Source organism: Pelodiscus sinensis, chromosome 9 (genome assembly GCF_052426305.1).
Source record: "Pelodiscus sinensis isolate ZL-2025 chromosome 9, ASM5242630v1, whole genome shotgun sequence".
NCBI classification, from domain to species: Eukaryota; Metazoa; Chordata; order Testudines; family Trionychidae; genus Pelodiscus; species Pelodiscus sinensis.
Genome location: NC_143060.1, coordinates 1,110,684 through 1,134,031, shown reverse-complemented (window position 1 = coordinate 1,134,031; position 23,348 = coordinate 1,110,684). Strand labels below are relative to the sequence as shown.

At 44.3% G+C, this 23,348-nt stretch overlaps 1 protein-coding gene across 10 annotated transcripts in view; it reads right to left on the bottom strand.

Annotated features, from left to right (window-relative positions):
* PTPRF (protein tyrosine phosphatase receptor type F) overlaps window positions 1-23,348 on the bottom strand; it is a 572,086-nt gene that overhangs the window by 438,526 nt on the left and 110,212 nt on the right. For 2 of the 10 annotated variants that reach the window (XM_089780369.1, XM_089780370.1), the window contains exon 2: window positions 14,773-14,882. The exons of the other annotated variants lie outside the window; for them this stretch is intronic. The gene's annotated coding sequence lies outside the window, so the exon portion shown is untranslated. The remainder of the gene's footprint in view (window positions 1-14,772; window positions 14,883-23,348) is intronic. 10 annotated transcript variants of the gene reach the window in all.

Genomic DNA, 23,348 nt, shown 5'->3' with positions numbered 1-23,348 from the left:
AGAAAGCATTGAGTACTTCAGCTTTTCCCACATCACCTGTCACTAGGTTACCTCTCTTATCCAGTAAGGGCCCCACACCATCTCTGGTCACCCTCTTATTGCTAACATGCTTATAGAAACCTTTCTTATTACCCTTCACATCCCTTGCTAGCTGAAATTCAATTGCGCTTTCGCCTTCCTGATTACTATCCTGCATTCTCAAGCAGGGTATATTTGTACTCCTCCCATGTCATCTGTCCAAGTTTCCACTTCTTGTAAGCTTCCTTTTTGTGTTTAAGCTCACCAAGGATTTCCCCGGTAAGCCAATCTGGTCGCCTATACTATATTTGTTTTTCTTACTGCTCATCGGGATGGTTTCTTCATGTGCCTTTAATAAGGCTTCTTTAAAATACTGCGAGCTTTCCTGGACTCCTTTCCCCTTCATTTTAGCATCCCAGGGGATCCTGCCCATCAGTTCTCTGAAGGAGTCAGAGTCTGCTTTTCTGAAGTCCAGGGTATGTATTTTGGTACTCTCCTTTCTTCCTTTGGTCAGGATGCTGAAATCTACCATCTCATGATCACTGCTTCCCAGGTTGCCACCCACCTCTACTTCCTCTACTAGTTCCTCCCTGTTTGTGAGCAGCAGGTCAAGCTGTGCATGGCCCCTGGTCGGTTCCTTCAGCACTTGTACCAGGAAGTTATCGCCAACATTCTCCAAAAACTTCCTGGATTGTCTGTGTACTGCCGTATTGCTCTCCCAACAAATGTCAGGGTGATTAAAGTCCCCCATGAGAACCAGGGCCTGTGATCTGGACAAAGTAGGGAAAATCTGGCATTTGACTACTAAAACGCCTATCTACAGAAAACCATTATATTGACTATGTTTTTGTTTTGGCTCCCACCCCCGGGCCATGTGTTGAGGCCCACATAAAACCAAACTGCACAGCGGGCCACAAACAAACAGGCCATGTGTTGAGTAGTCCTGTTCTACACCGTCCCTGATAGATGTCTGTCCAACCTGCTCTTAAATATCTCCAGTGATGTAGATTCCACAACCTCCCTAGGCAGTTTATTCCAGTGTTTAACCACCCTGATAGGCAGGAAATTTTTCCTAATCTCCAATCTAAAACTCCCTTGCTGCAGTTTAAGCCCATTGCTTCTTGTCTTATCTTCATAGGCCAAGGAGAACAATTTTTGTCTCTGCTCCTTGTAACACCCTTTTAGATACTTAAAAACCAGCTATCATGTCCTTTCTCAGTCTTCTCTTTTCTAAACTAAACAAGCCCAATTCTTTCAGTCTTCCCTCACAGGTCATGTTTTCTAGATCTTTCATCATGTTTGTTGCTCTTCTCTGGACGTTCTGCAATTTCTCCACATCTTTCTTGAAATTTGGTGCCAGGAAATGGACACAATACTCCAATTGAGGCCTAATCAGCGCAGAGTAGAGTAGAAAAATTAACTTCTTGTGTCTTCCTCACCACACTCCTGTTCATGCAGCCTAGAATCATGTTTGCTTTTTTTTTGCAACAGTGTCACACTGTTGACTGATGTTTAACTTGTGGTCCACGATAACCCCTGAATTACTTTCTGCAGTACTGCTTCCTAGAAAATTACTTGCCATTCTGTATGTATGAAACTGATTGTTCGTTTCAACGTCGAGTAATTTGCATTTGTCCTCATTACACTTCATCCTATTTACCTCATAGCATTTCTCTAGTTTGTCCAGATCATTTTGAATTTTGACCCTATTCTCCAAAGCAGTGGCAACCCCTCTCAGCGTGATATCATCTACAAACTTAATAATCATACTCTCTATGCCATCATCTAAATCACTGATGAAGATACTGAACAGAACTAGTACCAAAACAGATCCCTGCAGAACACCACTAGTTGTGCCCGTCCAGCATGTTTGTGAACGATTAATAACTACTCTCTGAGAACATTATCCAGCCAGTTATGCACCCATGATGTAGTAGCCCCATCTAGATTGTAGTTTCCCTAGTTTAATGATACGGTCATGCAAGACCATGTCAAATGCCTTACTAAAGTCTAGGAATATCATGTCCACCACTTCTCCCTCATCCACAAGGCTTGATATCCTATCGAAGGAAGCTATCCAGTTGGTTTGACATGATTTGTTCTTTACAAATCCATGCTGGCTGTTCCCTATCACCTTACCACCTTCCAAGTGTTTACAGATGATTTCCTTAATTACTTGCTCCATTATCTTCCCTGGCACAGAAGTTCAACTGACTGGTCTGTAGTTTCCTGGGTTTTTCTTATTTCCTTTTTTATAAGTAGGCACTAGATTTGCCCTTCTCCAGTCTTCTGTAACCTCTACTGACTTCCATTATTTTTCAAAGGTGATAGCTAATGGCTCCTCCATCAGCTCCTTGAGTATTCTAGGATGCATTTTGTCAGGCCCTCATGACTTGAAGGCATCTAAATTTTCTAACCTACACCATTTCCACTAGCATTAACTATGTTAGGCATCCCATCACATAAGACTTCTTGGTGAAAACGTAACAAGGAACCCATTAAGCACCTCTGCCATTTCCAGGTTTCCTGTTATTGTTTCTCCCTCTTCACTGAGCAATGAGTCTACCCTGTCCTTGGGCGTCTTCTTGCTTCTAATATATTTGTAGAATGTCCTCTTGTTACCCTTTATGTCTCTAGATAGATTGAGCTCGTTTTGTGCCTTTGCCTTTCTAATCTTGTCCTGAAATACCTGTGTTGTTTGCTTATATTCATTCTTTGCAATTAGACCTTGTTTCCACTTTTTATACGACTCCTTTTTTTATTTTTAGATCTTATGAGATCTCCTGGTTGATCCAAGGTGGTCTCCTGCCATACTTTCTATCTTTCCTACGCAGTGTAATAGTTTCCTTTTGGGCCCTCAATAATGTGCCTTTAAAGTGTGTTCTGCAGCATATCAGTGTGCCGTGAGGCAGTCAGAGGTGTGCCGCGGAGAGAACAGAAAAAATTTTGCTGCCCCAACCCCTGCAGACCCTGTAGACAGCTCCTGCTGCGGCTGCCTCTCCTTCCCCATAGCCCGCAGGACAGCCCCTGTCCCACGGGGCTTCTGGTGCTGCGCAGCCTCCTCCTCCTCCTCCTCCATGTGTGCAGGTGGCCGGTTTTACAGTGGCTGCTGCTGGGCGGGGGAGGGGTGGCCGGACCGTGGCGTTTTAAAAATGCCGCCTGAGGGGAACCCGGCTCAGGCTCTGACATCCCCGCCCTCACCCTCCCTCCCCGTGGACCTGGGGTGCACTTGGGCTCTGCTGCCCGCATGCGCTGCTGCTCTCTCCCCCCTGCACCGCTCCCCAGCCTGCTCGGGATGTGGCAGAGGTTTCTACTCCCTCCTCCCCGCACCACCCTGCCCTGCCAGCAGGAAGCCTGGCCTGGTGCTGCAGCTGCACTGGGTTCCCCGCTGCATGGGCGAGGGGGACGACAATGGGACTGAGCTCTCGACCCCGAGGAACAAGAGCATGTTTCCTGGAGGCTTTCCCTGCTGCAGCAGGGTGCCAAGCCAAGTAAGCATCCCCCCTCTTGCCCAGACCCCCACACCCAACCCCCCCCCAGTCCCTTCCCCCTGCCAAGACCCCGCATTCCCAGCTTGCTCTGACACCCTGCCCCAAGTCCCCTCTTGCACCCTCCCTTCCAGCCAGACACCCTGCCTCAATACCCGCTCCTGGCCCGACATTCTGCCCCAAGTCCCCTCCTCTACCCTCCCTCCTGGCCAGACATGTGACCTTATTTAACATGTGTTTATTATTATTTTTACTTTTTTGTGATCTATGTTTTCAGCTCCATGTACCAGGCTATGATTAGGGCAGTCTTCCTGGGGGGGTCGTGGAGCACTTTGACCCCCAGTTCTCCCAGGCCCAATGGGTTTTTTTCTTGGTGTTCCCCATAAAAAAAATTGTTTGGTGTTCCTCAGTCTTAAAAGTTTAAGAAACACTGGTGTAGCCCATACTGGGCTATTTTTAGCTTAACACTAAGGGAATTGTTTGCTATGTAACTTTAAACAACTATATTTTACAAATTCACTAGTGGACACAGTAGAGAAAGTTTGCTGAAGAAAGGACATAGTCCCACACCACTACTGGCAGTAACAAGGAACACGGGAAGGAGGTAAAACAGCACATTTTCTCCCCTACACTCACCACTGCAAGACAATCTGCTGGCACTAGTACTCATTATAAGATGAACACAAGTTATTAAACTACATTAACAAGTCTTCCTAGAGAGGGCATTGATTATTACATATTCTCAAACAGCTTATTGGTGAGATATGTAGCTCTACAAAATGTTCCTAGGTGGTGGAATTTACACTCTTTATGAAAAGTAAAATAAGCTGTTCCCTTTCATTTATCTATAGAACCATAGAGCTGGAAGAGACCTCAGGAGGTCATCAAGTCCAGCCCCCTGTCCAAGGCAGGACCAATCCCAACTAGAATTACAGAATATTTATTTCCACAATCATGAGAAAACAGAGCTTCCGGAGGGCCTTCATACCACAGTGAATCCATATTAATAGGGACAGGAATATAAAAGGAATTTTTAAAAAGGGGGCAGATAACATTCAAAAACCACAACTATCAATATTTGCATTATGAAGCAGCTTTATCAGAATCATAATCAGTAGATCAATATATTCACAGACAGCTAGAAGAACACAGCAAAGCAATGCCAGTGTTCTGAAGGTAAAGCATTAATGACATTGCTTGGACAAATTGTTAACCTGAGTTCTCAGCAACCTCAGTACTCTGGATACCCCTAACCTGGGAACACCTAGGGAACAGTGGAGGAAGCGGCTCTGTGTGCTGCCACGCCCTGCCTCCAAGCCCCAAGGGGCCGCGTGCTCAGAGTCGCTTCCCCTGAGGCTTTTCCCCTCCTCTCCCATAGTGATGGGGAGAGATGCCTGGGAGTAGCGGAAAGTGTGGAGCCACATGTGTTGCTGGGAATGGTGTGGCAAGTAAGTACCCCATTCCCATCCCCTCACGCCCAGACTCCACAGTGCCCTCCCTGGCCCAGCAAAATCTTTACTACAGCATACCCTATTTCCCAGGGCTGCTGGGTTAAAGAGGTTCAAGTGTACAAGTTTACACTTTACAGTTCCCATATACAATAATGCTAGCCTATCAAGAAAAGATCTCCCTAGAATAACCATTGTTTTCAACGAAATAAGCAACTCGCAGTGCTTGTGCCTGTGGCGTCACTGATGAAGTAGATGACCTCTGACAGTTCTTTCCAGCCCTACATCATTATAATACCCTAAAACAATCCTAATTCAGTCAGCTATCATGGTGAGAAGAATGCTAAAAACCTACAGAGATAAGAAGCTGGTATTATCTGATAAGATCTAAAAATGAACAGGCCTGATCAATACTTTGGAAAGAAAAACTACAAAAATCCAAGGTTTTTCTTCTGGTTGGTATCAGGATATTTAAATGATGTTAAACAACTATTTGCTTGCAAATGCTTTAGAGATTATAGTGGTGCCCATCACTGTGATGAATACAGAATTCAAAACACTGAGGATTTTTTGCCCCCATTCTCTCTGCTTGCACAGACACTGAAACCAAGAGCAGATACAGGTGAAGAGGTACATAAGGAATGCCAACTGCAGTGATGCCTAACCTCCTTTGGTGGAGCATGGAAGAGGGGGGTGGAACAAAATGTCAAAAGTAGGTAATTTGAATTAGTAGCTCTGCTGCTAGTTGCCAAGGGAGATTCAGGCAAGAACGCAGCTGGTGTAGGTGGTCAGAAGAGAGATAGGCAAGATAGCTGTCCTTTTTCCTAATTTCCCACACCAGGAAATCTATTGAGGGGCATGCCTAGCTATCAGCTATATTTTTAAGATTATATTTTGAAAAGAGAGGGATTTTCTTTTCAGATGAATGATTAGGTCCCTCAGTCACCTGGTTCCATTAAAAGACTGCCAGTGACCTAGAAACAATTCTAACAATCCCAATACACCAGTGAACACTTTCCTAAATAGCCCTTTCCTCAATTAAAACCTGTTCTTGTGTGGATCTTTCAGACAGGTGCTCAGGTAGCATGGTGGTAAAGGCCAAACAGATGGTTCATCTAATCTTGTGCATAAATGAATTGTTTGAATTTTATTGTCACTCAGCAGCAAAATTTAAGGCCTACAAAGAACCTGCTCTTAGACTAACCTTAACATTTCTACTCAAACAGATAACTGATTTGAAAACTAACAGCAATAGACACATCTGCTCACTCAGACTGGTAATGATTCCTAATTAACACCACAGCCAAATATTTCTGTCAGTGAATAAAATCCAGAAGGGAATCATTCTTGGCAATTAAGACAATGTATCTTGCAGGAGGACATTCATCACAACTTCACCATTACTTTGGCGTGAGTTCTGTTTTAGAGTTTAATTGCACACTAATGCTTTCAAAATCTAATTCACACTATAACATGAATTTTAAGAAAATCCCACAAAAGGAAGGTATTTAAGAACTTCAGAATGATCAGACTGGGCCAGACCAATAGTCCATCTAGCTCTGGATCTCATTTTCCAGCCGTATCAAGTGCCAGATGCTTCAGAGGGAATGAAGAGACAAGAACAATTATAAAGACCCACTCCCAATTGTCCAGTCGTTGCTTCTCGCAGCAGAGGCTCACAGACATCCAAAGCATGGGGTTGCACCACTGGCCATCTTGGCTAATGGCCACTGATAAACCTATCATCCATGAACATTCCTAATTTTTTTTAATCCAGTCATATTTTTCCCCTCACTCATTCCTTTTAAAATGAGTTCCATAGGCTGATTGTACATTGTGTGAAGCAGTACCTCCTTATGTTTGTTTTACACCTGTTGCCTATTAATTTCATTAGGTAATGCTTTGTTGTTGTGTTACATGCAGGGGTAAATAACACTTCCTTATTCACCGGTCATGACTGTATAAACCTCGATCATATCCCCATTCAGTCTTCTTACAAGCTGAACAATGCCAGACTTGTCACCTCTTTCCATACCCTTACTAGTTTTATTGGGGGGGAGGTGGACCTTCCCTGTGCCTTTTCCAATCCTAATGTATCTCTTCTGAGATGCAGCCACCAGAACTACACGCAGTATTCAAGATGTGGAAGTACTATTCATTTTATAGTGTGTCATTTTATGATATTTCCTATCTTTTTATCCGTTCCTAACACAGTTTGCTTTTTTGACCCCTGCTGCACATTGGGGGATGTTTTCAGAGAACTATCCACAATGACGCCAAGATCTTCCTCTTGAGTGGTAACACCTAATTTTGACCCCATCGTTTTAAAGTATAGATGATGTTATTTTCCAGTGTGCATTACTTTGCACTTATCAACTTTGTATTTGAATTTCATCAGCCAGTTTCAAAAGATCTTTTTAACTCTTCGGAGTCAACTCTAAACTTCACTATCTTGAGTAATTTTGTATCATCTGAGAACTTTGCCACTGCACTCTCTTTCCAGATAATTTATGAACACACTGAGTAACACTGCCCTCTGTACAGATCCCATGGCGAACACCTTAATTACCTCTCTCCATTCTGAAAAGTGACCATTAATTCCAACCTCTTGTTTCCTGTCTTTTAACCAGTTACTGATAACTGTTCACTTTGCTTAAGAGCCTTTGGTGACAGACTTTGTCAAATGCATTCTGAAAGTTCATGTACACTGTAACCACCTGATTCCCCCTTATCCATCTGCTTATTGATCCACTCAAAGAATTCTAATAGATTACTTACACATGATTTCCCTTTTAAAAGGCCACATAGACTCTTTCCCAATCTATCACGTATGTGTGTGATAATTCCAGTCTTTACTATAGTTTCTACCAATTCGCCTGGTACTAAAGATAGGGTTACCTGCTTGGAACTGACAAGAGCATCTCTGGAGCTTTTTGTCAAAAACCAGTTTTATATTAATTATTCTCCAGTCACTGAGTGATTTAAGTGATAGACTACATGCCATAGTTAGTAGCTCTGCAATTTCATAGAGGAGGTCTTTCAGAACTCTTGGGTGAATGCAATCTGGTCCTGGGGACTTAACACTGTTGAATGTATCTATTTGTTTCAAAACCTCCCCTAATGACACTTCAGTCTGGGTCAGTTCTTCACATTTGTCACCTAAAAGAGTAGACTGAGTGGCAATCTCTCTCACACATAATCTGCAATCAAGACTAATGCAGAAACTTTAGTGAGGCATTTGATATGGTCTCGCATGATCTTATCAATAAACCAGGCAAATACAACTTAGATGGGGCTACTGTAAGGTGGATGCATAACTGGCTGGATAACATTCTCAGAGAGAAGTTATTAACAGTTCACAAACATGCTGGAAGGGCATAACAAGTGGGGTTCTGCAGAGGTCTGTTTTGGGACCGGTTCTGTTCAATGTCTTCATCAATGATTTAGATGATGGCATAGAGAGTACGCTTATTAAGTTTACAGATGATACCAAGCTGGGAGGGGGTGCCACTGCTTTGGAGACTAAGGTCATAATACAAAATGATCTGGAGAAACTAGAGAAATGGTCTGAGGAAAATCGGAGGAAGTTTAACAAGAACAAATGCAAAGTGCTCCACTTAGGAAGGAACAATCAGTTTCACACATACAGAATGGGAAGTGATTGTCTAGGAAGGAGTACTGCAGAAAGTAATTCAGGGGTTATCGTGGCCCACAAGTTAAACTTATCAGTCAGCAGTGTGACACTGTTGCGAAAAAAGTAAACATGATTCTGGGATGCATTAACAAGAGTGTGGGGAGCAAGACACGAGAAGTCATTCTTCCGCTCTACTCTGCGCTGATTAGGCCTCAATTGGAGTATTGTATCCAGTTCTGGGCACCACATTTCAAGAAATATGTGGAGAAATTGGAGAAGGTCGAGAGAAGAGCAACAAGAATGATTAAAGGTCTAGAGAACATGACCTATGAAGGAAGACTGAAAGAACTGGGCTTGTTTAGTTTGGAAAAAAGACTGAGGGGGGACATGTAAGCAGTTCAGGTATACAAAAGGGTGTCAACATGGAGGAGGGAGAAAAAATTTTCTCCTTGGCGTCTAAGGATAGGACAAGAAGCAATGGGCTTAAACTGCAGCAAGGGAGGTTTAGGTTGGACATCAGGAAAAACTTCCTGTTAGGGTGGTTAAACATTAGAATAAATTGCCCAGGGATGTTGTGGAATCTCCATCTCTGGAGATATTTAAGAGCAGGTTAGACAGACATCTATTGGGGATGGTCTAGAATGGTACCGGGACCTGCCATGAGGGGAGGGGACTGCACTCAATGACCTCTCGAGGTCCCTTCCAGTTCTAGTGTTCCATGATTCTATGACTTCAATTTGGCTTCTCTGCAATTCTGAGTCAGAGTTATCTTAGTCTATAGTACTATATTCAGGATCTGCCAGGAATGGTAACCCAGATGGGTACTGCACTGCAAGGAAACATTCAAATTGCTATAATGATTGAGACCTTTTAGTTTGGTATCCTACTCCAAGCAATGGTCATTATACTTCCTCATCCTTCAGAGGAAGATTTAAAACAATACACTTCAGCTGTAAAAGGTTGGATTGTGGAAAGATGCGGAGAATCTCCTTCTTATCACTAATGACCTTCAGCTAAATACTCTGCAGTACAAGAGTTGGTCCCCGTTAATATCTTAGTTTGAAAAGTACTGATCACTTGTCACTGGGATCCTCCAAATTTTCAGCAGCACAATCCATTTACCTTTAACCATAAATGAGATATCCTTTGTATTATAAATATCATAAATATATAAAATATGATCTAAAATGAGAACTTTAGTATTAATGGCCAGGGCTCAACAAAAGCCCTGGCAAGTAGATTTCAGCTGGTAGCCCTGTTCACTGGCGGTTCGCACATGCGCAGTGCAGGGCTGGCAACTGGTTTTCGCCGTGATCGTCAAGCCCTGTTAATGGCTATCGTGACAATCAGGGTGTGTCTAAACTACATGGCTCCGTCGATGGAGCCATGTAGATTAGGCTGATTGACAGAGGGAAATGAAGCCACGATTTAAATAATCGCAGCTTCATTTAAATTTAAATGGCTGCCACGCTCTGCCATCCAGCTGATGATCAGCTGTTTGTCAGCAGATCGGGGCAGTCTGGACGCACCTTTGTCGACCGTCGCAGGTATGCCTCGTGACGGAGCCATGTAGTTTAGACACACCCTTATTGTACTGATGACACAAGTTAATAGACATAAACAAGATTTGCTGTCTACACAAGGAGCAGCAAGAGTGGAGACAGGAATGGGAAAGAAGGTTTGAATTAAACTGTTCACGGTGAGGTTGCTTCGTACACAGACTTACATGCTCATTTCCCCCCAAAATAGACACCATGATAAAAGCTTTTGATTTTGTAAACATTCTTTTGCTTTTCTGGAGTGTTTCCTTTAACAAAAGCAAATACATGTTGTCAGAAATACTAAATGACATTGGTCCTGCCTGAACCAGCACATTCCATCAAAAACCTCCACATGGAAGAGCTGCTATATGGCAACAAAAGCATTGAAACATTTTTATTTAAATCTCTCATCTACAGGCCAATACAAGAGAACAATTTCTACGAAATATATGAACAGCTAGCACCCCAAATGGAAAAGCTGAATAACTTCTGTACAATAGTCATCAAAAGCAAAAAGTATAGATGGGTCCAAAATAAAGCACTAACTAGAAAGTCACAACTCAAACCATCTTCTAAAAATTCTCAATCCCAAATGTTATCTTGGTTTCCCTCCTCTTTACATTCAATGAACATTTGTGATTCAACATGCTGAAGGCAGCAAAAACAAAAAATACATTGAACAAGATAAATGTTCATCATCTTGCCATATTACACAAGATTTAACGTGCAAAGAAAACTTTATTCTTCATGTTAAATATTTCCACTCAAATAATGTCATAAGAACGGCCATAAGAACGGTCAGACCAAAGGTCCATCTAGCCCAGTATCCTGTCTGCCGACAGTGGCCAGTACCAGGTTCCCCAGAGAGGGTGGACCGAAGACAATGATCAAGCGATTTGTCTCCTGCCATCCTTCTCCAGCCTCTGACAAACAGCCATTTTTATCCCCTGGCTAATAGCCTTTTATAGACCTAACCTCCATGAAATTATCTAGCTTCTCTTTAAACTCTGTTATAGACCTAGCCTTCACAGCCTCCTCTGGCAAGGAGTTCCACAGGTTGACTACACGCTGTGTGAAGGAGAACTTTCTTTTATTAGTTTTAAACCTGCTACCCATTAATTTCATTTGGTGTCCTCTAGTTCTTCTATTTAGGGAACTAATAAATAACTTTTCTTTATCGGCCCTCTCCACACCACTCATGATTTTATAGTCCTCTATCATATCCCCCCTCAGTCTCCTCTTTTCTAAACTGAAAAGTCCCAGTCTCTTTAACCTCTCTTCATATGGGACCCATTCCAAACCCCTAATCAATGTCACATGCTGTAGATCCTGAAGTTGTAGTACAATATGCAAAGGGAAACATCTATGTTCTTTATTCACTTTTTTTTCCACAGGCTCTATGCAGAAGGGCAGCCTACCATCCCCCTATCAAAATCGTGTATCAATTTAGATATTACACATTTAAACAGATCTATTAAGAAACAGATATAAAGGTAAATTCATTTGTCAGAAACAACAAAATAAAAGGAGGGATGGGATTACCTCAAGAAACACTAACCACACAAAGGTGTGACCAGGACTACAAACAACTCTACTGATACAACAAAACCCATAGTCGCTGAATTGGCAAATATCACTTCTAAACCATCTTCAGAAACTTAAGTAAATCCAACTGTTGCTCTCAATGCACTGCAATGAGACATAAGTTGACCCTTAACAATTACCTGGTTCTTCTTTGAGTATCCTCTGCGTATTCCCACTACTGGGATAAGCATCCCCCCTTTCTCCAAAAGTACTTTCACAACTGTTCCCCCCAGTTAGAAGCCTCAAGAGATGTATGACTGACAGCCATAGCCTGAGATCTGCTCTCTCTTCTAATGGAGATCCTTTGAAAGGGAGGCTGAGTGAGAGTAACAGAACAACTAAGTGAGAGCCTGTTACAGCCCCTGTCTATGATATAACTGTTCTTAGAACTCAGAGCACTTTCATATTAGACTGGTTTTAGATTTGAAATATGGCACCATAAGTATTAATTTCCCATTACAGGCATTTTAAACAATTACAGTTATTTAGCGCTATTATAGACTGATTGTTTAAACACTTCTTCTACCCGCTTTCCAGAAGAGGCTGAGAGTAACCATCCACAGTCATTGCTATACACACGACTCATCAAAATTAATCTGGCACCAGTGTGAGATTTGGCAGTCATAGTCAATAAGCTGTTTCGACCCTGATGAAGCAATGGCTGACAATTCTAACAGCCCGAACTGTGCATAAAGCTTCCTACGTCTCATTACAGCGCTACACTAGTCAATATACTGTACCCTGGCTGGCTATCATCACTAGCTGCATCATGCATTACACAAGTCTGCAAATAGACTAACTGCCCTCTGGAATTACCTCCAAGAGCTTATTTGCATGAACAATGTTTCAAAGCAGAAATTCTTAAATTACTGAGAGAATCTTTGGAAAAATATACCAGAGTTGTAAGTAATACTAAGGCTTTGTGTGTTTCACAGAAATCAGGGGAAAAACATGTACAGGCAGTCCCCGAGTTACGCGAATCCGACTTATGTCGGATCCGCAGTTATGAACGGGGTTTTTCTCGCCCCGGAGGACGGGAGCGACGGGACGCCCAGATGCGCTGCGGTCCCGCCGCCCGCATCCTCCGGGGCGAGAAAAGCTGCTCCGCGTCTCCCTGGTCTGCGGGGGGGGGACCCCCCCAGCAGACCAGGGAGACGCTGAGCAAAGCCACGGAGCACACGGGCAGCAGGACAGCCCAGACGCACCGTGGCTGTCCTGCTGCCCGCGTGCTCCGCGGCTTTGCTCCGCGTCTCGCTGGTCTGCTGGAGACCAGCAGACCAGGGAGATGGGTAGCAAAGCCCCTCCTCCCCCCCAGCAGACCAGGCTTTTCTCCGGACGCCTGTGGTAGAGCAGCTGGGGCGCTGCCGGTTGGTCCCACAGCCGCTCTGGGCGCTACTCGACCAACCCGGCAGCACCCCAGCTGCTCTGCCCCAGGTGTCCTGATGCAGCCACTGCTGGTCAGTTTCAGCAGCGGCTGAATCAGGACGCCTGGGGCAGAGCAGCTTGGGTGCTGCTGGGCTGGTCCAGTAGCGCCGAGGAGCCGCGCTACTGGGGCAACCCAGCAGCACCCCAGCTGCTCTACCCCAGGCGTCCCCAAGTCAGCCGCTGCTGAAACTGACCAGTGCTGACTACAGGAAGCCCGAGGCAGAGTTGCTCTGTCCCAGGCTTCCTGGAATCAGCCGCTGATCAGTTTCAGCAGCAGCTGACTTGGAGACGCCTGGGGTTCTTAAGTTGAATCTGTATGTAAGTCGGAACTGGCGTCCAGATTCAGCCTGTTGAAACTGATCAGCGGCTGATTCCAGGAAGCCCGGGGCAGAACAACTCTGCCTCGGGCTCCCTGTAGTCAGCTGCTGGTCAGTTTCAGCAGCGGCTGAATCTGGACGCCAGTTCCGACTTACATACAGATTCAACTTAAGAACAAACCTACAGTCCCTATCTTGTACGTAACCCGGGGACTGCCTGTATAGAGGAATTTAATGTTGTCAGTTTAGAATCTGTTAATGACCACATGCCTCACTAAAGCACTACCGTGTAAGCCTATGAAAGCTCATGCTGACATTTCACTGCTTTTTTAAAATTCTTGATTTCACCATGCTCCTCAAATCATCTTGCCAACAATGATTATCAAACACTCAGAACCACTAGAGATAAGTTCTGCCTGCTTTGCTCCTCTCTTGGAGTTCTATAGACAGCAGCCTCCAATTACTCAGATAGGATCCATTTTTGTAACTCATTTGTTCTTGTTTTCCATTGTTCTGCATTTAACAAGGTTGTGCATAATCATTTGAAGACATGCAAATCATTTTTATTTTGTGTTTTACCTAGGAAATTAAGTGCTGCCTTCTCCTTTATCTTGTTAGCAGAAGTCATTACATCTTTTTTCATAAGCCAAGATAAATTTAACACATATTCATTGGTTTCCAAGAAAAAAATCACTGGGATCAAATTATACCTAAAAGCACATTGAATTCCCTGTGCTCTCCACATGGTATTCGAGGAGATTTACTTCATTCCAATAAAGGCTTCTGCTTTCCTGGTCGTTGTTAAAATGGCTGCTTTTCTTGATCACTATTTATATTTATCTTCTTTTTCTCAAGCTACCTTAAAACGGCACTGCCTTTTTATCTGTTTGTTATTCTGGAGTTACTACTCCACCATTGTTAGTAAAACCTTACTAGATATTTGAAAATAAGACACCTTTCTTATCCTATCTGACAAATCAAGAATTTTCCTTCCATGCTTTTACTGCACTTCTTGTGTTTCTCTCTTACTGTGTGGGTACACACACTAGTCAAAACTGGGGAATAAACTTTATTAGTGAACAGCTGCATCAGTGGCAGAGGAAGCACAAAATATATTTTGCCTAAAATCGGTGGCTGTTTGAGGGTGTGTTTTGTTTGGTTTTGACTGGGATGGGGGGACCGGAGTGATGATTAAAATTACTTAGGATCAAAAGAACATTTTCCATCTGATTAGAGCAACTTGAAAGCCAGTCCAATATGAAACTTACACTATTTAACAGTATTCTCTAACACCCCTCCCCCCCAAAAAATACTTACATCTCCACAATAACGTGATTATAATATCAAAATGTGTTTGTATTCGATTCATTATTAGAGCCCCATTTAACAGGCACCGTGGGTATTCTTCTTCTTTTCTTCTTTTGCTGCTGCAAAAAAAGCAAATATGATTCTAGGTTGTATCAACAGGTATGTTGTAAACAAAACTCGTGAAGTCATTCTGCCGCTCTACTCTGCACTAGTTAGGCCTCAGCTGGAGTACTGTGTCCAGTTCTGGGCGCCACATTTCAAGAAAGATGTGGAGAAATTGGAAAGGGTACAGAGAAGAGCGACAAGAATGATTAAAGGTTTAGAGAACATGACCTATGAAGCCAGGCTTCATGAACTGGGCTTGTTTAGTTTGGAAAAAAGAAGATTAAGGGGGGACATGATAGCGGTTTTCAAATATCTAAAAGGGTGTCACAAGGAGGAAGGAGAAAATTTGTTCCTCTTGGTTTCTGAGGACAGGACAAGGAGTAATGGACTTAAAGTGCAGCAGGGGAGGTTTAGATTGGACATTAGGAACAAATTCCTAACTGTCAGGGTGGTCAAATATTGGAATAAATTGCCAAGGGAGGTGGTGGAATCTCCCTCTCTGGAGATATTTAAGAACAGGTTAGATAGACATCTGTCAGGGATGGTGTAGACAGAGCTTGGTCCTGCCTTGAGAGTGGGGGGCTGGACTCGATGACCTCTTGAGGTCCCTTCCAGTCCTATGATTCTATGATTCTCTGAAGGCTTGGCAAAGCAATTAAGTCATCAGCTGTGAAGATAAGCAGATGAACAGAGACCACCTATAAACACTAAGTATTCTAAGTAGCTGCACCATTTATCAAGATCTTGACTTACATTACAGGCCCTTCCTGAATTACACACCTCCAACTTACGCACATCCACGCACACATAATGCTCACCTGCAACCTCAGGGGAGCAGGCAAGAGACACAGGTGGTGGTGAGCCGCGCAAGTGCTGGCCTGAGGACTCCGGAAGAGCAGAGGGGGTGGTCATAAAGCCAATGGTTGGAAAGATGCAGCATTGTGAAGGGGAAACCACCACTTCTCCCCAGGCGCCAGATGCAAGGCCCCACTCTGCTCCTCCAGAGTCCTCCAGCCCCGGCTTGCATTGCTTGCCTAAGGGTGCAGCCCATGGGGGAAGGAGATGGCCGCAGGAGCCAGCACAGAGCCCAGGTGGGGAGGAGAGGGGAGGGGTACTGGAGGCCGGGGATACCTCTCAAGAGATATAGCTACACAGCATCTACAAATCCACAGCTGGCCTGTGTCTGCCAACTCAGGCTCACAGGGCTTGGGCTCCAGGCCTGTTTCACTGAACTGCAGACTTCCAGACTTGAGCTGTACCCCAGGCTCTAGGACCCTGGCAAGGTGTGAGGGTCCCAGACCCTGTGCTCCACCCTAAACCCAGAATCTGCACAGCAATTAATCATTTGATCCCAGTGATTTTTTTCTCAGAAACCAATTGGCCCCCAGCCCAATCCCCATGAGCCCAAGTCAGTTGACCCTAGGGATGTGAACAAGTAACAGTTTACAATTACTTGGGAGCAACCCTTCACCCGCACCCCACCGAATTGCTGGCTCCTAGCCTGCACGGGCTGGGAGCCAGCAGCCCTTTCTCCCCACCTTCTTTTACCGCTTCCAGCCCCACACGAGGCTGCCAACTCCCAGCCTGTGTGGGCTGGGAGCCAGCAGCCACCCCACCCCCACTGCCATTTCTGGCTCCGCGCAGACTGGGAGCCATGGCGGGTGGAGGAGGGCCACCACAGCCACTGTTCAATCAATTAATCATTTACACTTGATGTTTAACTGGTTAATTAATTAAACAAGATTTTACATCCCTAGATGACAGGGGCCAACTGTGGTGTTCTTTTGGTTTTGTAGACTTAAACCCAGTTTTCCAAACATTTTAGTGAACTTGTGAACGTGGCCTGTTTCACTTGTGCATTTCACTAAACATAATGCACAGAGCAAAAGAATGAGGTGAATTTAATTTCCGCTAAATCCCTCTTGGGACTCAAGCACCAGTCAGCAAGTGAAGAGGGGTTCTTTTCTAACCATGTTTTTTTATGTGTTAAATTACTACTCTTTATTTTTTCTCTCCTAAAACTGGCATGATCAATGGCAAATTACTGAGTACACACCAAAAACTGAATGGCAGAAAAATTATTTCACTTTTTTTATGATGGTACGGCCCAGTACGCAGTACCGGCACCTCCAGTCAGAGCTCGACAACTTTTCCCCTGGAGTACCGGCACCTTTTTTTTTTTTTTAACAAAAACAAGCACTGTGAAACTCCATAAAATGTTCATGTGTTTCGAACGTGAAATATCAACAGAATCCCCTCATGGTGGAATAGCACTCTTCCTTCTCTATAGTCAAAAAAATCTCATTATGCAAGCTCTCCATAGGAACTCTGATACTGCATTGGCCTGAAAGCCCAAACACTCACAACAGCAACACTTTCCTTTAACTAGGTAATTTTACCCTCACAGAATTCAGACAGACCTAAACATCAGTAAATGTATAAAGTCTATGGATCCATACTAATTCTCTGGAGTGACAGCATATTGCCAGCATAATAAAATGCTTTATATAATCCATTCCACACAGCTATGCCTTTTAGTAATGCCATTTTCTTAATGGTTATTGCCAGAGGCTTTACACTCCAAGGTGGTGGTAGTGAACAGCACTGTGTAGGGTCTCTGAACATCATGAAAACTGTGTGGAAAATGACACATTTTAGATGTTACTAGTACAAAGAAACACACTACTTTTTAAAAAATTAGCTCCAACTATGAATGGCCTCAGGATATAGAACAAAGAGTTCTACTCCCCACCACCACCACCCTGTCAAAAGCATCTGCTGACCTAGCAACACATTACAACAAGGTAAAACGAATCTTTGGCCTTCCACCTTCAATGGAAAAGTGGCCTTGCATTCCTGCCAGATTTGGTATTAAGTTCTCAATCATTCTGCCTAACATGGTACAGTAGATCTTATGCTCCAGGCTGAGAAAATAGGCAGTCATTTTTTCAATGCTTTGGGTCTTTTTGATCAATGAAATGATAGTCTTCCTATTGCAAAGCATTTTTTCGCTTTGGGTCCACAATCACTTCATGTAAAATTAGACACACCTACCTGTTCCTGTAACATAGATATGTTTAAGAACTTCAATCATTTACTTTATGAAGTCCTTTAAAACCATGGTGTCCAACAAGTACTGAAGCAGTTGCCACTACAGTGAACTAGTCACACTCCACTCGCTAAGTGGCCACATGTGGTTAGTGGATAGCATGTCGGACACCGGGAATCTAAAACACTGTTTCTCAACTTTTTTTTTTATAAAGTATCTCTATCAAAAAAAATAATAATAAGTACCTCCAGTACCTACAGTTTTCAGACACACAGAGTTTTTTTCTACCATTGCAACACATATGTTTAAACAACTAAATTGTAACCAGGCGGACGATGACATTTTTGGGTGTATAAAGTACAAAAATAATAAAGCGCTGTAAAACTTAACACAAAAATTCAGTTTTCTCCACATTTCAGTTGTGTTGACGTACGCCCCAGACTTCTCTCGAGTGCCTCAAGGGTACTAATACCACTCATTGAGAAACACTGCTCTAAAACAATGGCCCTTAGAATATTCATATTGCAACCCACTACCTAAAACACAGATTCTCTCAGACAACTAATCTAAGTCCTACACCCTCCCTGAACTGACTCGAGTATTTGAATACCTGAAAGAGTGATAATATGATAACTAGGGATGTTAAATATTGATTCATTGAATAGTTGAGTAACCCCATGAATTCTTATTCGTTAGTCAACTACAGGCAGTCCCCGACTTACGCGGATCCGACTTATGTCGGATCCGCACTTACGAACGGGGCTTTCTCGCCCCGGAGATCGGGGCGAGAAAGCCCCGTTCATAAGCTGCTTCGGTGCCCCTGGTCTGCTGGAGACCGTCTCCAGCAGACCAGGGGCACCGGGCGGGTTCCCGCGCTTCTGAGGCTTTGCCAGAGCAAACCCTCAGAAGCGCGGGGAACCGCCGCTGCTGCCGCTTCAGTCCGGGTGCCTGTGGTCTGCTAGGGACTGTCCCCAGCAGACCACAGGCACCCAGACTGAAGCGGCAGCAGCGGCGGTTCCCCGCGCCTCTGAGGCTTTGCTCTGAGGCGCGGGACCCCCCCGCGGCTGCGGCTTCAGTCCGGGTGCCTGTGGTCTGCTGGGGACCGTCCCCAGCAGACCACAGGCACCGGGACTGAAACCGCAGCTGCGGTGGGGTCCCGCGCCGAACCGCCGCTGCTGCCGCTTAAGTCTGGGTGCCTGTGGTCTGCTGGGGACGGTCCCCAGCAGACCACAGGCACCCGGACTGAAGCCGCAGCCGCGGGGGGGTCCCGCGCCTCTGAGGCTTTGCCAGAGCAAAGCCTCAGAGGCGCGGGGAACCGCCGCTGCTGCCGCTTCAGTCTGAGTGCCTGTGGTCTGCTGGGGACGGTCCCCAGCAGACCACAGGCACCCGGACTGAAGCCTCAGCCGCGGCGGGGTCCCGCGCCTCTGAGGCTTTGCCAGAGCAAAGCCTCAGAGGCACGGCACCCCGCTGCGACTCTGCTCCCCGTGTCTCTGGTCTGCTGGGGGGGGGGGGGCGCAGCTAGTGTGCTCCCCCCCCTCCCCCCAGCAGACCAGGCTTTTGTTTTGGACTCTGGGGCAGAGCAGCTGGGGCACTGCCGATTGGTCCTGCAGCGCCGCTCTGGGCACTACTGGACCAACCCGGCAGCACCCCAGCTGCTCTGCCCCAGGTCCTGATTCAGCCGCTGCTGGTCAGTTTCAGCAGCGGCTGAATCAGGACGCCTGGGGCAGAGCAGATGGGGTGCTGCTGGGTTGGTCCAGTAGCACCGAGGACACCTGGGGTTCTTAAGTTGATTCTGTATGTAAGTCAGAACTGGCGGTCAGTTTCAGCAGTGTCTGAATCTGGACGCCAGTTCCAACTTACATACAGATTCAACTTAAGAACAAACCTACAGTCCCTATCTTGTACGTAACCAGGGGACTGCCTGTATTCTATAGTCCGTGGGGGTAGTGCTGGCAGCTACTGTATCAGAGACAGCCGGGTCCCAGGTAGGAGCTGGTCCATAAGGGGGAACCAGTTTAAAAACCAGCTCCCCTCGCGTACCGGCTGCCTGTTACCTAGTGCTGCTGCCTCTGATAAAGAGGAAGCAGCACAGGGTGGCAGCAGCCCCTGTCTAGGGCGTATCTGAACTCCTGGATCTCATGTGAGCTGGAACTGAGCCGGGCTGCCTGCCCGCTGTGCAATTTGTGAAAGGAAGGTATTGAGGCCTACCCAGAATATGTCAAATAAGCAACAGTTTAATTGTAAGTGTAAAGGAAAGGCAGCATTGTGAGATACAGGAGATAAAAATAAAAACAAAATTTGATTGGATGACCAACAATAACCCCGCTTTTAGGGAAGTAAGTAACTCAGAGAGCAGTATGCAACAAAGTGCTGATTACCCCAATGGAGCAGACGAAAGTTTTTGTAAGGGCAGAATGAGACAACAAAAATCTAACGTCAGCAATTGTCAGGCGAGTGGAGGAGTACCAAAATACCGAAACAGGGTATATGAGGTTGGCTGAAACAGACCAAGAATGGACGGGTTGCGAATCCAAAAAGCTAGGTCTGATCAACCAGGGCTCCCTCCCCGGCGCTGAATCTCACTGCCGCACATAAGCTCCGAAAGGGGCACAACCCCGGTCGTAAGTTGCAATGAAAAATCCAAAGAAAGGAAAAACATAAAGAAAAGAATCTCTCCTGAATCTAAGCAATGCTTCTGTCTTTCTTAACGTGAGTATTCTATATTTGTTGGCTCTATAAATTGTTTAAAGTTAAATCAGGAGGGTATATCTGTAGGAGAAGTTGTTATTTCTTGTTTGTTTGTTTTTAACTGTACTGTTTTTCTACTTTTCCTTTGTATATTATATTGTCTTAAAAGAATAAAAATAGTGAACTGATTTAAATGGAAAATTAATTATAAAGTAAATAGAAAAAATAAAAAATCTTTGTTTCACACTAAAAAGAAGTATTCCTCTGTCTGTGGTTTCAAATCCTTTAAAGAACCAAATGCCTTTAAATGCAGAGCCTCAGCAGATGTAGGTCCCAGTCCAGTGTGAGCCAGGTTACTAGCCAGCCTGCTAAAAAATGTACTGGCAAGAGGGGGAGGAAGAGGGAAATGCTTGTAGTCTATCGTATTAACCTAGAAGCTTTTATTTAATCAGTTAATCAACTATTACACCCCTAACAATGGTGAAAATAACTCAATTTTAAAGGCAATTGGTGAATCTGATTGGTGTAACATTTCATTTCATTTGGTGTTCTTCGTTTCTTTTCTTGACCTCTATAACTTTGTTAGCTGTTTCCCTTGTTAGCAGCAATTCCCACTGCTTTAATCCCTTCATATCTCTCTAAAGCTTGGTCCACTCCTCCAGTGTTTATTACCATCATATTTTAATTTCAGCTACACATTAGATCCTAGTTAAATTTACACCAAAAAAATTGGTAGGAAGCAGTTTTACAGAGAAATATTTGGATTTTTCTTCTTATTCTTGTGAGTTCACCGGATCAAAAAGCCTCTAGAAATCCAACATGCCCTGGGGCAAGCTACAATTAGAAGCAAGTGTCATTTTGAAATTTGATGAATGACTTACTAGAGTGATAAAAGCAGATCTGAAGATCTTTCAGAATGCAGCTTGGTGAACCGCCACAGTGCTTCCATAGAGCACTAGTGATCAGGACACCAGAGTTAGAGAACAACTTCTCTAAAAGACTTTGGTCTTCACTGGTAATAGATGGCATGCCAGGCCCACTGCAGTGTGCTAGTAAATTAGCCTTATTACAACTAGACAGGTATGATTTCTTATAAAACCTGTGTAACTAATCTGCGATATCCGATGTGGTAAAGATCTATTTATTGGTGTTAGTTTTCTTGTGCTGGTGCAAAAGCTCTGAAGAGTGTCATGTGCCATCCTGCTGAGTAACGTACGCTGTCCCATTTTCACTAAATATGGAACACTATATGTCTTTCCAGTAGGGTAGTTTGAATCCATACATTGGTCAATTGCCATTACATTAGCCATGGTGGGCCAACAACAAGCCACGCCCAGCTCTGCTTCACAGCCTGCATCAATAGCTGGGCTTTGTAAGAGCCTTAACCGCAGATTCAGGCTATCTGGACTCAGGAGTCAGAGGTCAGCAACTACAGTTCTGACACACTAAAGGAGCCCAAGCCCAAGCATCTCAACAACCTCAGCTATGGCAATGCTGGACAAAAGAAAAGGCAGTCCCTCTGGGGAGTAGACAAGCCACTGACAACGTGCTTTTCCATTTTATTTGTAAATCTCTTTCTGTGCAATTAAACTCAGAAAGCACACTGTGCATGATTCCAATACTGTTTCAAAGGAGATTACAGAATTTATGAGGCAAAGACTTAAATTTCCTCCTCCTGGTTAGATGAAATCCTCAACACATTTGCTTGTCCTGATCTTGCACCCAATATAGCATAAGCAGTAATGAAAGAGGATTCGGGATTTCTAGAATCAAGTTACAAAATTTACCAACTGTGCATGGCCTGACATTCTGGTAAAACCTCTAAATGAAACAGAAGTCCCCAGCAACAGAAGTGCCGGGCACTGACAAGGAGAGTGGACCGGTGCAGGAAGAATTTAATCTGGGCAACAACTGGACTAAAAACTGTTTCATTATATTACTGTGCTGGGCACAGCTCTCTTTTGACATACTTCTCGTTCCCTTTACCTCTCAGAGGCAACACAAGCCATGACAGGTCCACTACAGACTAGAGGATATTAAAGCACGGCAGGAGGGCTACTGGTATGCTTAACGGTTAACCAGCCAGTGCCGGTGACCTCCAGCGGCAGCCCATGGGGTTGGGTAGTGGGCTGGGCGGCGAGCCTGGAATTAAAATGGTTAAATGAATAACCATTTTAAGATCCCTATGATAGAGCCCAGACAGCATACAAAGAAAACAGAAGATGCGCATAAGAAGAGATTGGCAAAATCTGCTATTCCTTCAGGCTTGTGATTTATGTCAGACACAATCCTAGGATTTCATTTTACTTAAGGAGCTTCAGCTCTTCATATTATTGATTTAATTTTTAAGGCCGATAACGAATAAAGTTTAAGATTCAGCCTCCCAGTTTCGACAAATCTTAATAGAATCATAGAACAGTAGAACTGGAAGGGACCTTGAGAAGTCATCCAGTCCAGTACCCTACATATTTCAGTAGAGTGAATTAACCACAGAAACCTGGGTGAGGTCGATGAAAGCCAAAGGGAAATGATACTTTTACAAACTGCACTGCAAATGTTTCCAACATTTAAAATGTGTACATGTACAGGCATTTTGCATTTCAACATGGATAGCTGGCAGGGAAACAACTGTGAAGACAAGAATAGCCTTCTCAGTACATAAAGGCACAAACGTTTAAAATGAGATAACGCATGGACACTCAAATTGTGTTCTGAGTCGATGTGAGTCTGAACAAAGTCTAAG